The sequence below is a fragment of the Crocodylus siamensis genome, chromosome 4 (assembly GCF_052110815.1).
Source record: "Crocodylus siamensis isolate JL-2025a chromosome 4, ASM5211081v1, whole genome shotgun sequence".
NCBI classification, from domain to species: Eukaryota; Metazoa; Chordata; order Crocodylia; family Crocodylidae; genus Crocodylus; species Crocodylus siamensis.
This window is the reverse complement of record NC_143398.1, coordinates 158,600,256-158,613,128: the sequence shown is the minus strand read 5'-3', so window position 1 is coordinate 158,613,128 and position 12,873 is coordinate 158,600,256.

Below are 12,873 nucleotides of genomic sequence, written 5' to 3'. Positions count from 1 at the left end.
GAAACATTTCTCTTTGCATGTGGAGTCCCTGTTATATAAGGGAGGTTGATATTTGTTGATATTACTGAGAAAATGTATTGATTTTGCTATGAGATACAGTTTACCACTATTTATTTGTACTGCAGGCTGAACATTCCAGACTAAATGTTGCAGGGGTGTAGGCTGTAGACGTGTTGGTCTAAGGACATCGGCAGACAAGGTTCTTTGGGTGAATCTGATATCTTTTATTAGACCAACTTAAAGAGTTGGAAAAAATTTTTAGCAAGCTTTCGGGTTTAAAAACTCTTTGTCAGAATGAGGAAGTCTCTGCAGTTGGTGTGTGCTCTTCCTGGATGGAATGAAAAGTAAAAAAGCCAGAGGCTGGGCTGGTATGCATGCAAAACAGGCAGTCAGTGAAGATGTAAACTGAGGAGTCAGTGGGTGAGAGACAAGCTGGGTTGCGGGGAGAGAAGGGGGATAAATAGTGGAGAGGTACCTGGGAAGTCAGATGTCAGGCAGGTTATAGTGTGTCATAAATCCAACGTCTATATTAAGACCATGATTTTTGTATCCGGGAGGTTGATGAAGTTTATAGGCTCATCTCTGAGAAGTGTTTTGTAAGTGTTACACTTTATTTATGAATCTTTGAAATATGGATTCTACAATATAACCTCTGACAGGCGTTGCAAACTCAGGAAGGGGTGTACTTGTGTGTGCAGTTTAATACATCCAAGGTGTTTTTTAGAATTTTTTTCATGGACAATAAAGATCTAATAATGCCTTTTGTCGAAAATCCCTATACTTTTCTTTAGGTCACCAGGGTGAAACCCCAGGAATTACATTGTCTCTGAAATAATCTTTAGTTTTCATCAATTCCAGCCAGTAAAGTTAGACAATACAATGGTGTGAACACTGGCAGCTGATCCACATAGAGCTCTTACATACTGCTGCCACCTGTAGAAACTGCTTAATAGTAGAGCAACAGTGGAATAGTTAAAGAAAAAAACTTAAAAAGGCCAATGAAGATTGAAAACAGGGATTTTTGGTTAGTTGATTACATTTTTTAGTGAAACCTTAGATTCTAGACAACATACCTGAGGCAAGGGATCTGATGACAAATTCTGGAGTCCCAGAATCATGAAACAGAAGGACCCTGCTCTTATGAGCTTTATGTAGTCTGCTGCATTCAGGGGGGAAAAAGGTTGCTGAACATTTTGTTCTCTGTCTGCTTGCCTCTAACAATTTCTGCTTTTCTGTGTAACGTCTGAGCCATGGTACTATGGGTTTCCAGGACTGTGCTTGTATGAGCAGAGTATTCCCTTCACATTAGTTTTAAAATCCTGACAAGTTTGCTGTATTGGTAAACAAGTCAAGAAATAAATTGCCAAGACATTACAAGAAAGGGGGAGTATTTATTCACAGAAAAGATGCAACTTTTCAAAAGGAAAGCAAATTGAAAAATTGCTGTACAATGAAGATATCTGCAATGATAGATGATGACTATAAAGCAGAAGCTGTAATAATGCTGCACTGTTATTTATAGTCTCTTTCAAGTAATATTTCTTTTTAGTAATTACTATAAGATTTAGTATAGATCTTCATATACTGGCTTGTGAAAAAAGCAGGCCTGAAATATTTTTGAGACTAAGGTACGGTTAGCTATCTATGGACTTTAAAATTGTTTGGTTTGTAACCCTAATTTCTTACTAAGAATAATTCTTTATCTAAAAGTTTTCCCAAAACTAAAAACAGTGACTACAAGTCTGAATAGGAAGAGATTTTCCTATTCCATTCAAAGCTCAGTGGGATTGATTTTCTTGAACCTTGTGGGCTAAGTACAGAAAGTCAAAAAGCCTGAGGCTGAATCAAATCAATCTTCACAGGTTAGTCTAAGCTGCATTCTGGAAATGCAGCCACATACCTGTGGTGGCTCAGGCCAGAAGCTGGGGGGCGTTAGAGCAAACCTCCCTGGTTGGCTGGAGCAGACAGCTTGGGCTAAGACAAGCCCACCAGCCTGCTGAGGGTGGGGGTTGCAGGGGATTGTGACAGATCAGCCTTAGTGCTCCATCACCTTAAGGGCTGGAGCAGGCAGCTGCCAGGTGGCTGATTGTGGTGGCCATTTTCAAACTTAGGCCAGAAAGGCAGCAGGCTGGGTGGAGCAGCCAAGGAACCAACATCAGGCTGAGCTGCTCCTGGAACACCTTGGAGGTAAAGGGCGAGGCTATGGGGAAGGAGGAGGCCTCATTGGTCTTGGGCATGATCTTACACTGCACTCTCCCAGGGAAGGGTGGCCTGGTGGAGCTACCTGTGCCAGGGTAGCTCCCCACAAATGCCAGGCCAGTTACCTCCCCACTGAAAGGTAAGGAGGGGCACTGAAAACCCCATCCCCCATCCCCCTGGTAGGTTCAATCCACACAGGTGGAACCCAGGCTCACGGGAGTCCTGAAGCAGGGCCAGGTCAATGGAGGGACCTGGAACAGTGCCCAGGCTTTTTGTGAGTTCTGTGGTCACAGAGGCCCGGAGAGGGTGCCAGGCATGGCTGCAGTCACCTGAGCCCCACAGGGTGTAAAGTCCCAGGATTAGGGGTCCAGGCACAGCTGCAGCCACCTGAGCCCTATGGGGTGCAAGCCCCCAGAGGAGCCCCAGTGAGGGGGAACCGAGGGCTGGGAGCCCAGTATGTGGGGCCAGGAGCCCAGTGTGTGTTTATGTATGTATGTATGTATGTCTGTCTAAAGGAAGAACCTGATGCAACCCACTGGATAAAACATCTGAAAGGGCACTGGGACCTCAAGATCTGGTGGGGAATGAGAGTCCCATGTGAGTCTCTGGAGCTCAGGTCCTAGTGCTACCTAGCTGGAGGAAACATCAGCGAGGCATGGGACACGTGTAGGGATGGTAGGAGCATGTACTTATCGTCCATGGTCATTTGGGCGCACGAAAGACAGACTCCTGCCTATCTATCTTAACAATTATTTATCAACAAGGTGGGCAGTTTGCCCAGAGACAAGGATGGGGCCATATTAGTTCTGCACCTGGAAGGTGCTCTTGTCATAGGGAGGTTGGGATGCTGGGAGATTGTGAGTTAACTTGAATCTAGAAGAGATCTGGGATAGAAGTTACATAGACTGGTTTAACTTAAATCAATTAAGTCTGATTCTGAATCCAGCTTTATCTTAAACTGGTTTCAGCTGTTTTCAAAGTGGCTTATGTGCATGGAAACGTCTGTTGTGTAATAGATTTGAACCAGTTTCTGATCACTTATACTGCTTTGTGCGTCATTTCTGTCCCTAGCTTTGAAGTTATCTGTGCAAAGTAATTACAAGTACTATCATTCTGACTTGATATCGTTCTATACCCATGATACCTATCAATAAAAGTGAAGGACTGGAAAACCAGGCCAAATATCTCTCAGGCTGACCATTTGTTCCTCTGCACGGGGACTTTCGGTAAATACCAATTCAGAGGAAAAAGTGCCTCCTACTGCACTACCACCCACCCACTCAGCTACACACTCACTGCTTACAGCTTGAAATGTTTATCAGTGGACATTCTTCCAAGAACTGACTAGGCTGAAGCCAATATAGTTCATGCAGTTTGACAGGATCACAGCAGGAGATGATATGGGTACAGACAATGCTTCAACCTTTTCATATTCATCACTTCTTAAAAACTGATGAATAAAATCTACCATAAGAACATTTACATTGCCGGCAGGCTGATAATCTTATTTGCCAAATGGACTTTTTGTGCACTGATTAGGTTTATACATATTAAACAGAGGGCATTCGGAAGACAGCATGGTCAAAACAGAATTTTTCACAGAGGAATGGAGCATACATAAATTCAATGCGAAATACAGTGAGTAGATATTAGTGAGGCAGCTAGTGAAGCAGGAATATGCTGCAGTCTGCCTCTCCTTTCTTTCTTTTGAATAAGGTCATAATTTGTTCTTTTAATGACTCATTTTTTTAATTTAAACTTAAAAATAAAAGTAAATCATATTCCTCTTGACTTCAATAGGGTTACAGGAGGGATGAATTTGGCACATGAACTCTATACACTCGTTTAAAAATAATATGACAAGAAATTGCCTCACCCTGTTCATCTGCCCTTCTTTATATATTCATCCTACTCTTCCATTCTTAGCTTCCTCTCTTGCCCTGTGATGTCCTTAAGTACAAGCAGACCTTTTATTTATGCTCCACCATTTATCTAAAAATGATTTACTTGAATTTTTCAGATCTTGAAGTTTACAAGAATCAAATTTAAGCTCTTATCATCCTTGACTCCAATTACTGTACCCTTCAACTCACACCTCACTGTAATGCAGTGAGTCTTAACCAGGATTCTGGGGTACCCTGGGGTGCCACAAGATCCTTTGAAGGTGCTGCAGGAGGTATGAGGAAATACACAGATAAGGTAAGGCTTGGGCTTTCCCTGCCTGGCCTTCTTACCACCCCTGTGTAACAAGGTAAGCACTGTAATAAATGTTAGTTTTTGAAATGGGGTGCTACTCAATTCACAAGAGTTCCAGTGGGTATCTTGAGTCTATCAAGGGGTGCCTTAAGTCTAAAATGGACAAGAACCACTTCTGTAATGCTCCAAGAAGAATTATTATTAACTTCCTTCTCACGTTTGGGTTTTAATTTTCTTTTCGTTTACTCAGCACCATTTTTTGCATATTGTTTCTCCTCTTCCGTGCCTGAGAATGTAAAATGTGGCTAATTCTAATGATACCATTTAGACTACTCACGTAGGTAAATTTATTCACATGAGACAATAATTGGGAGACAGGGCATTAAACACTTACCTCTAGCCTATAGGTCATTGTAAAGCTTCTATGATCATTTATATGAAGGACTCTATTAAAAAAATACTTAGCAATTCATGTTTTGGAAGAATTGATTCATTCTCACAATGTATTATTCCTCACAATACCCTCACAAAGTGAGTGAGCAGCAATACCTTCAATGCACAGATTTGTACGACGAGAGGTTAAATGATTTGTTCAATGGCATACAGTAAATCAGTGAGAGGAATGAAACTAGAATTCAGATATTCCTGCCTGTCCTCCCTGGTGCAGAGCATTAGATCACACCATCTCAGATATGTCCATATAAATTACATTCTATGTAATTCCACAGAGAAGGCCTTTTTATTCTTTAGAATATATGAATAGTGCAAATAAAAGCCATAGCCATCTTGTTTGAATATTAAAGCCACATTTTTTTGGTCCAGAACAAAAACAGCAACATAGAACTATATAGTAACCACATCTGGAAACACTTGCTGTAGAGTTGCTGCGCCAGCTGGTGGATCATACTGGAACTGCTATGTAGTAGCTGAGAAAGTCATACAACTTTTACCATAGGGTGGGTTATGGAGGCATTAGAAATCTTTAGTGGAAATATGTTCCTTTGTCTCACTGCAGCATTCCTATTACCGGTGAATGAGTTACTCCTTTACATTCAAATCAGATTAAATAGAAGTGAAACAAGTCATACAGTTGTGTAAGAAAAACTGATTTTTTGAATAACAGCTTGTAATTTATTTTTTTTAGATGCCATGAAACGACAGAGATTTTTTAATCAGATTAGAAGCAATTGGGGTTTACAAAAATTGGCACCTTCCAGGATTCCAAGCTTCCAGGTGACAGCACTGATATTTTAAAAGAGGGTTCTACAAAAATAAAACATTTGGGTAAAAAGAAAATAAAAAAATCATTTTTTGTAAATAGTGGTTTTTTTTAGTAATTTAGAATAAGAATGTATCTAGCAAGCAGAACAGTACTTTCCAGTACTAATAATGAAAAATTATTCATGGCAAAAGGTAAAATAAAACTTATATTTTATACATATTATCAATGTGAAAACAAACAGTTTTCCACAAAGCCTGCATGTTGTGTGATTTTATTATCAGTAGTGGGGCTCTTTCCAATTAGAAGGAATCCATTTGCAAGGAAAGAGCCCCACTACTGATAATAAAATCACACAACATGCAGGCTTTGTGGAAAACTGAGCAGAGAGATGGTTTAGATTTGAAAAATTTGAGAATTTTGAATTGTCATGTTGCCTGTATGAAAGAGAACCTGAATTTTGTAGAAGAGCAGAATCAGAGGACTGTAATGAAAATGAAATGTGAAAAATTTAGTTTGTGCAATGTGAAAAATCATTATTCCAGTCCTTTTGTTCCTGTATTACATCATTCTTATATTTTTAATTATTTATATTATAGTACTTCCTAAAAAAAAAAACCCCAAATCATTCTTTTTGGTGGGTTCTGTAGATACAGATGGTGTGGGACAAATATGCCACATTCAGTATATACAGAGATAAAAAATCCTGCCCCGATGAATTTGCAGTCTAGATGTAAAAAAGAAGTATAACTATACCCATTTTATATGTGAAGAACTGAGATAGAGCTATGTAATGATTTGCCCAGGTTTACCTGGGGAATCGGGCAGAGATTAAACTCTGATTTTCTGAGTTCCTGTCCAGTCCCTTAACTATAAGGCCATCCTTCCTCTCTGTGATACCATTGCATAGCAGAAGTTGCTACATAAAACACTACCTGAACCAAAATATATTACAGGTGGCCAAGCAGCATACTGGTGCTTTGCCAGTTGAACTGTACTGTGTGAGTTCAAAGTGAGCCATACCATCATCATTGGCAGTCATCAGTCTCAGGAGACCATGGAGATTGTGCCTTTGGTGGGTTACCACCACAGCTTCTACAGTGGCTAAGGAGTCTGATGCATGACAAGCAGACCCTCTGGCAACTTGCACATACAAATTCAGTTGAGCCTGCACTAGCATGCTGAGCACCGTTTTGTCTTGCCTGCCTCTGACGCCTCTTCTCTAGCTCATCATTGACCCTCTCCATCTGAAAGTGACATAGGCCCTGTTTGACAGCAGCCTTCCACTCACAGCAGTCTGAAGAGATTGATTCCAGGAGCCAGCCATCGATGCACAGTTCATAAAGGTTTTTCTTGCAGACATTAACAGAACGGAGTTTGGGCTGTCCAAGTTGACATTTGCCAGTGGCCATCTCACCATGAGAGATGGGATTTGGCCATCACTCATATGATTCACGTGTCCTAATCATATCACTTGCTTTATTAAACTACAGCTATATCGGACAGAAGGTCATTGTCGACACAAAACCAAATCGGAAGCTGAGCACAGCTGTTTTTGTGCAAGAAAATAATCACAGTATATTATTAGTCACAGAGACCAGGAATGACAAATACCCAAAAGGCCATCTAGTTCATGCCTTTTACAACTGATAAAGTCTCTCTGCTACTCAAACCAAAATACGTTCACATTTTCATTTCTAAAGAAGGCTCTTTTTTCCAGTCATATGACCAGAAGCCCTTAGCTTCAACAGCTCTGTCAGTGCTACTCCAACAGGTTATTTCAACTTCTGCTTTCTCTGATTAAATCATTTCAGAATCTAGATCCTTCCTACCCATGCAAAGAACTCCTTTGATAATGTAATACATCATCATGCATTCTAGTTATCACCAGTCCCTGACACGATTTTCATGGGAGAAGAAACGGGGCCACATTCAGACTCATCCTATTTCATAGGGAAGAAAAGAAGCTAGAATGGTGGTCATGTGTTTAAGTTCTGGGCTTCTGTTCAGAGTCCTAGTAATCCAGAATTAACACTGTGGACATTTTACACTTGGGCTAGGAACAGACACCGCATTTGTCCCTGGACAAGTTATGCCTGTGTTTATCCCAGAATAGAACTATCCTGGGGCTGGCATGCCCAATATCACCCTTCTAATCAGAGTTTAGCAAACAGTTGAAAGCACTGCCATTTCTGCCATTGATTAAATGATGCAATCCCAGGATAACTGTTCAGACACATTTTGTGATGTCCTGGGATAAACTGTTAGTACCTTTTTTGGATTTATCCTTGGACAATGGATATGGACATCTGAACAATTGGCATCATCATTGATGATGGACAATCTGAACTTTGTCCTGAGATAAAGTGTTTTGTAGCTTATGTGGCACAAAGAGATATTCCAGGATGGCATTTTGGGGTTGGGAGGCAGTGTAGTTTAACAAAGACCCTTTCTGATAAATGGGGGATATTGCAATACCCCTTATTAGAATGAACTCAGTTATATTCAAAGAGTGATTCATTACTGAGGCTACTGGACCCAGGTAGATTATATATTTCCTACTGTCTCCTTAGTTTCTGACCTTACACTTTGACTAAGCAAAACACTGACCTCAATGATACCACTCACATGCTTAAAATTAAGCACATGATCTTAGTCTACAAGGCCAAGAAGCGATATAAAGTGATTTGCTGGACTGAGACTGTGCAAAAATATTATTTGCTGTTACACTGTATTGTCTTACATCCTTTACTAGACTATACATTTATGGAAGTTGATGATTAACTTGTATTAATAGCCTCCATTCCTCAGTGACAGTGGATATTACAGCTATTCTACTGACTGGTCATGCATTTTCTCTTGTGGCTGTACAGTTCAATGTTAGTCTTGCAGGTCTCACCACAGTGGTCACAGGTGGACAAAGCATTAGGGGCTACTGTACTGACAGGCTATTTCCATTGGTCACCTTTCTGTTGTAATTTGAGTACCCATTTCTCATTGTGATGTTGGACACCATGTTTGAGAAGGGAGCATTACTTTGTCTTGTTTCCTGATAAGGTCTCCCAAAGGTTTGGGTTGGTTCCAAAAGCCTTCATGTCCTGCTTGCAGATTTCTTTGAAGTGCAGTTTCAGGTGCCCTACTCTTCTCTCCCCATCTGCAGTTTGCTCATACAGGATATGGAAGCAGTTGCTGATTATATTACAAGACTTGTCTATTCTCACATTGTAGCCCTAACAGAAGTACTTGTCAGGTGATGATATGGGAATTCTATGGGAACTTACCGTTGACAGGAATATGCCTAAAAATGGAGCAAAAGTAGCATTGATTTGTATCTATTTGGGATGATGGAGAAATCTTTAATCCATTAGCTGAGACTTGAGCCCCCTCTCAGCTAATGCGGGCTGGAAAGCCTATTTGGAAAGCCTTAAAAAAACCTTAATTGAATTGTTAATAAAGTGTGGTACCCTTTTTTCATTAAAGAAGTCCAGTTCGATTTCTCCTTAGGGAAATGCATATCATGCGGGGAGCTGAAAATGTAGTGTTGTGTATTCAAACTACTCTTGGTGCTCCTGATTTAGCAGAGTTAATCTCATCTTCTCATAAAAAGTGTTACTGGCCACATATATAGATCATTATTCCCATAACAACCATCACCACAGGATTAATGAGTCCTTTGCAGGCAGTGAATAAGTATGATTTATCATTGACAGCAGTGCCAATGTAAAATGGATTTTGTGTGGTTAAATAAATAAATAAACAAGCCCACACAACTGAATAGCTGTTGATGAGCTGTAGACCAACTTCAATCACAGTATAATTGCTGCCATCATTTCTAATTATTTGTAAATATGTTTATAATTATCAAAATTAAAACAATTAGACATCCTTTCTTCCTTCTTCTAAGGCTAATTATTTCAAAGTTTAACACAGTCTGGGAATAGAAATGATAAATTGACTTAAGAGCTTTAGAAAAAATAACATTGCCGTAGCTCTTTTCTAAAATATACAGATATGCAAAATCAAACATTAAGGCCACCCCCCCACCACCAAAAAAAAAAAATAGAGGCCAGAACACAAGTCACTGTTAGTAGAAAAAATATCACAATGAAATTGATCTCAAACACCTAAAAAAAAAAAAGGTCAAATGCCTAAGTGAAATGCACTTATGAAGACCCTTTATCCTGTGACCCAGTAGACCATTGCAATGAGTCATTTCTACACGCATGGTTTCTCAAGCAGCACTCCAAAGTAACCATATTTCTAATATCTCTCCTAGGATAAGCTGAGCCAGAAATACATCTTTACTGGCTGAAGGATGATATGATGGAATATACGTCTTGTTCCAGGATCAGCTGGGATTTCCTTGTTCTGAAGGATTTCAATCCATTCCATACAGGGCACTGGTAGCTTTCCCAATGAGACAGCTACAGATACTTCTTATAAATACTGACAGGATTGTCACAGTTTTGTGGAGTTCTCAGAGTATAGCTCTTAAGGAGTGATTGATTGGGTCTCTTGTCTCTTGATTTTCTTGATTGGGAAGCAGGATTATAAAGCTGTCTAAAGCAGGGGCCAGCAACCTACAGCTCATGGGGTTGGATCCAGCATGCAAAACATGCAAATAAAGAATGAGAGGAGGGCCACTCTGAAGTGCTTTGGGTTAGAATACAAGGCAGTCGAGGGGAAAGAGACTTAATGGTGGGGGTCTACTACAGACCACCCAACCAAGGGGAAGAGCTAGACCAGGAATTCTTAAGTCAGCTCACAGAGGTAGTGAAGTCAAAGGTTGTGGTCATCATGGGGGACCTGAACTTTCCAGACATCTGCTGGGAAGAGCAGTCAGCCAGGTCAGGTAAGTTCCTAGCCAGAGTGCAGGACCTCCATCTAACCCAGGAGATGCACAGCCCCACCAGAGGAGACACCCTGTTGGACCTGGTGCTGGCCACGGGTGACAACCTGGTGAGGGGGCTGCAGGTGCTCGACCACCTGGGTGACAGCAATCATCGCCTGCTGGAATTCACCATATAGCACAAGGTGGCAAAGGCCTACAGCAAGGCAGCAGCCCTAGATTTCAGGAGGGTGGACTTCAATGAGCTAAGGAGAATAGTCGGGGAAGCACTGAGGTCCTGGAGGGGAGGGGAGCCAGGTGTCCAAGAAGAGTGCTTGCTCCTTAAGGAGACGACCCTCCAAGCCCAAAGGAGGTAATCCCAACACGGATCAAAGGGAGCAGGAGGGCACATAAGCCCCCATGGCTCACCAAAAGCATCCGGGAATGTCTCCTAGCTAAAAGGGAGGCGCACACCCAATGGCAGGGAGGACTATACCGCAGTTGCTCGGGGATGCAGGGGGGTGGTCAGGAAGGGCAAGGTGCCCAGATCAAGGACAGCAAGAAGTCCTTTTTAAATACATAGGGGGCAAAAAGAAGGTTCCGGGTAATGTTGGGCCCCTGCAGGACACGCTAGGAAATTTGGTCATCACAACAGTCAACAAAGCTAACATATTTAACGATTTCTTTGCCTCCATTTTCCTAAGCAGGGACCGGAACAGGCACTCCCCACCTCGGCCCCCCTTAAAACCCAAGGGAGGTGCACCTAGGCCATGGGTTAGTGAGGAACTAGTTAGGAAACTTCTGGAGGGACTGGATATATTTAAATCAGCTGGTCCAGACGATCTCCACCCCAGAGTACTGAGGTAATTGGCTGAGGTCATTGCGGGACCCCTGGCACAGCTTTACGAGCACTCATGGTGCTCTGGTGTGGTGCCAGAGGACTGGAAAAGGGCCAGTGTGGTTCCCTTCTTCAAAAAGGGGAGGAAGGAGGACCCGGGAAACTATAGGCCAGTTAGTCTTACCTCGATCCTGGGCAAGCTTTTTGAGAAAATTATTCTGGCACACATCCACGAGGGGCCAGCAGGGGAGATTATGCTTGGGGGCAACCAACATGGGTTCATTAGCGGCAGGTCCTGTCAGACCAACCTGGTGGCCTTCTATGACCAGATCACCAAATCTTTAGATGCAGGGGTAGCAGTGGACATAGTCTTCCTGGACTTTAGGAAGGCCTTCAACACTGTCTCTCACCCTGTTCTTATTAAGAAACTGGGGGACTGTGGTGTAGACATCTACACAGTCAAGTGGGTCGCCAACTGGCTGGAGGGCTGCACCCAGAGAGTGTTGGTGGATGGGTCATTTTTGACCTGGAGGGATGTGGGCAGTGGGGTCCCCCAGGGCTTGGTCCTCAGGCCCACACCGTTCAGCATCTTCATCAGTGACTTGGATGAGGGGATAAAAAGCACCCTGTTCAAATTTGCTGATGACACTAAGATGTGGGGGGATGTGGGCATGCTAGAAGGGAGGAATAGGCTGCAATCAGATCTAGACAGGTTACAGGGGTGGGTGGGTGGATGGGAATAGGATGGATTCAACACCGACAAGTGCAAAGTGATGGACCTGGGGAGGAACAACTGGCACCATACCTACAGGCTGGGGAACTCCCTTCTCATCAGTGCAGAGGCAGAAAAGGATCTTGGAGTCGTCATTGACTCCAAGATAAACATGGGCCAGCAGTGTGGGGATGCAGTCAGGAAGGCCAACCGTACCTTGTCATGCATCCACAGATGCATCTCAAGCAGGTCCAAGGAGGTGATACTCTCCCTCTATGCGGCACTGGTCAGGCCACAGCTGGAGTACTGCATCCAGTTCTGGGGGCCGCTCTTCAGGAGGGATGTGGACAACATGGAGAGGGTCCAGAGGAGGGCCACCCGCATGATCGGGGGGCAACAGGGCAGGCCCTACGCGGAGAGGCTACGGGACCTGAAGCTGTTCAGCCTCCACAAGAGAAGGCTGAGGGAGGATCTAGTGGCCATTTACAAACTAGTCAGAGGGGACCGGCAGGCACTGGGCAAGTCCCTGTTCCCTCGAGCACTGCCAGGAGTGACCAGGAATAATGGTCACAAGCTGGCAGAGGGGAGATTTAAGCTAGTATCAGGAGGCGCTACTTCACGGTCAGGGCGGCTAGGATTTGGAACCAACTTCCAAGCGAAGTGGTGCTGGCTCCTACCCTGGGGGTCTTTAAGAGGAGGCTAGATATACACTTTGCTGGGGTCGTTTGACCCCAGTATTCTTTCCTGCCATGGCAAGGGGTCAGATTCGATGATTTGCTCAGGTCCCTTCCGACCCTAGAAACTATGAAACTATGAAGCCACAGCATTGGCAACAGGAGGCTTTCTGCTCACACTATGCCACAGCCTGGCAGCAGAGGCTT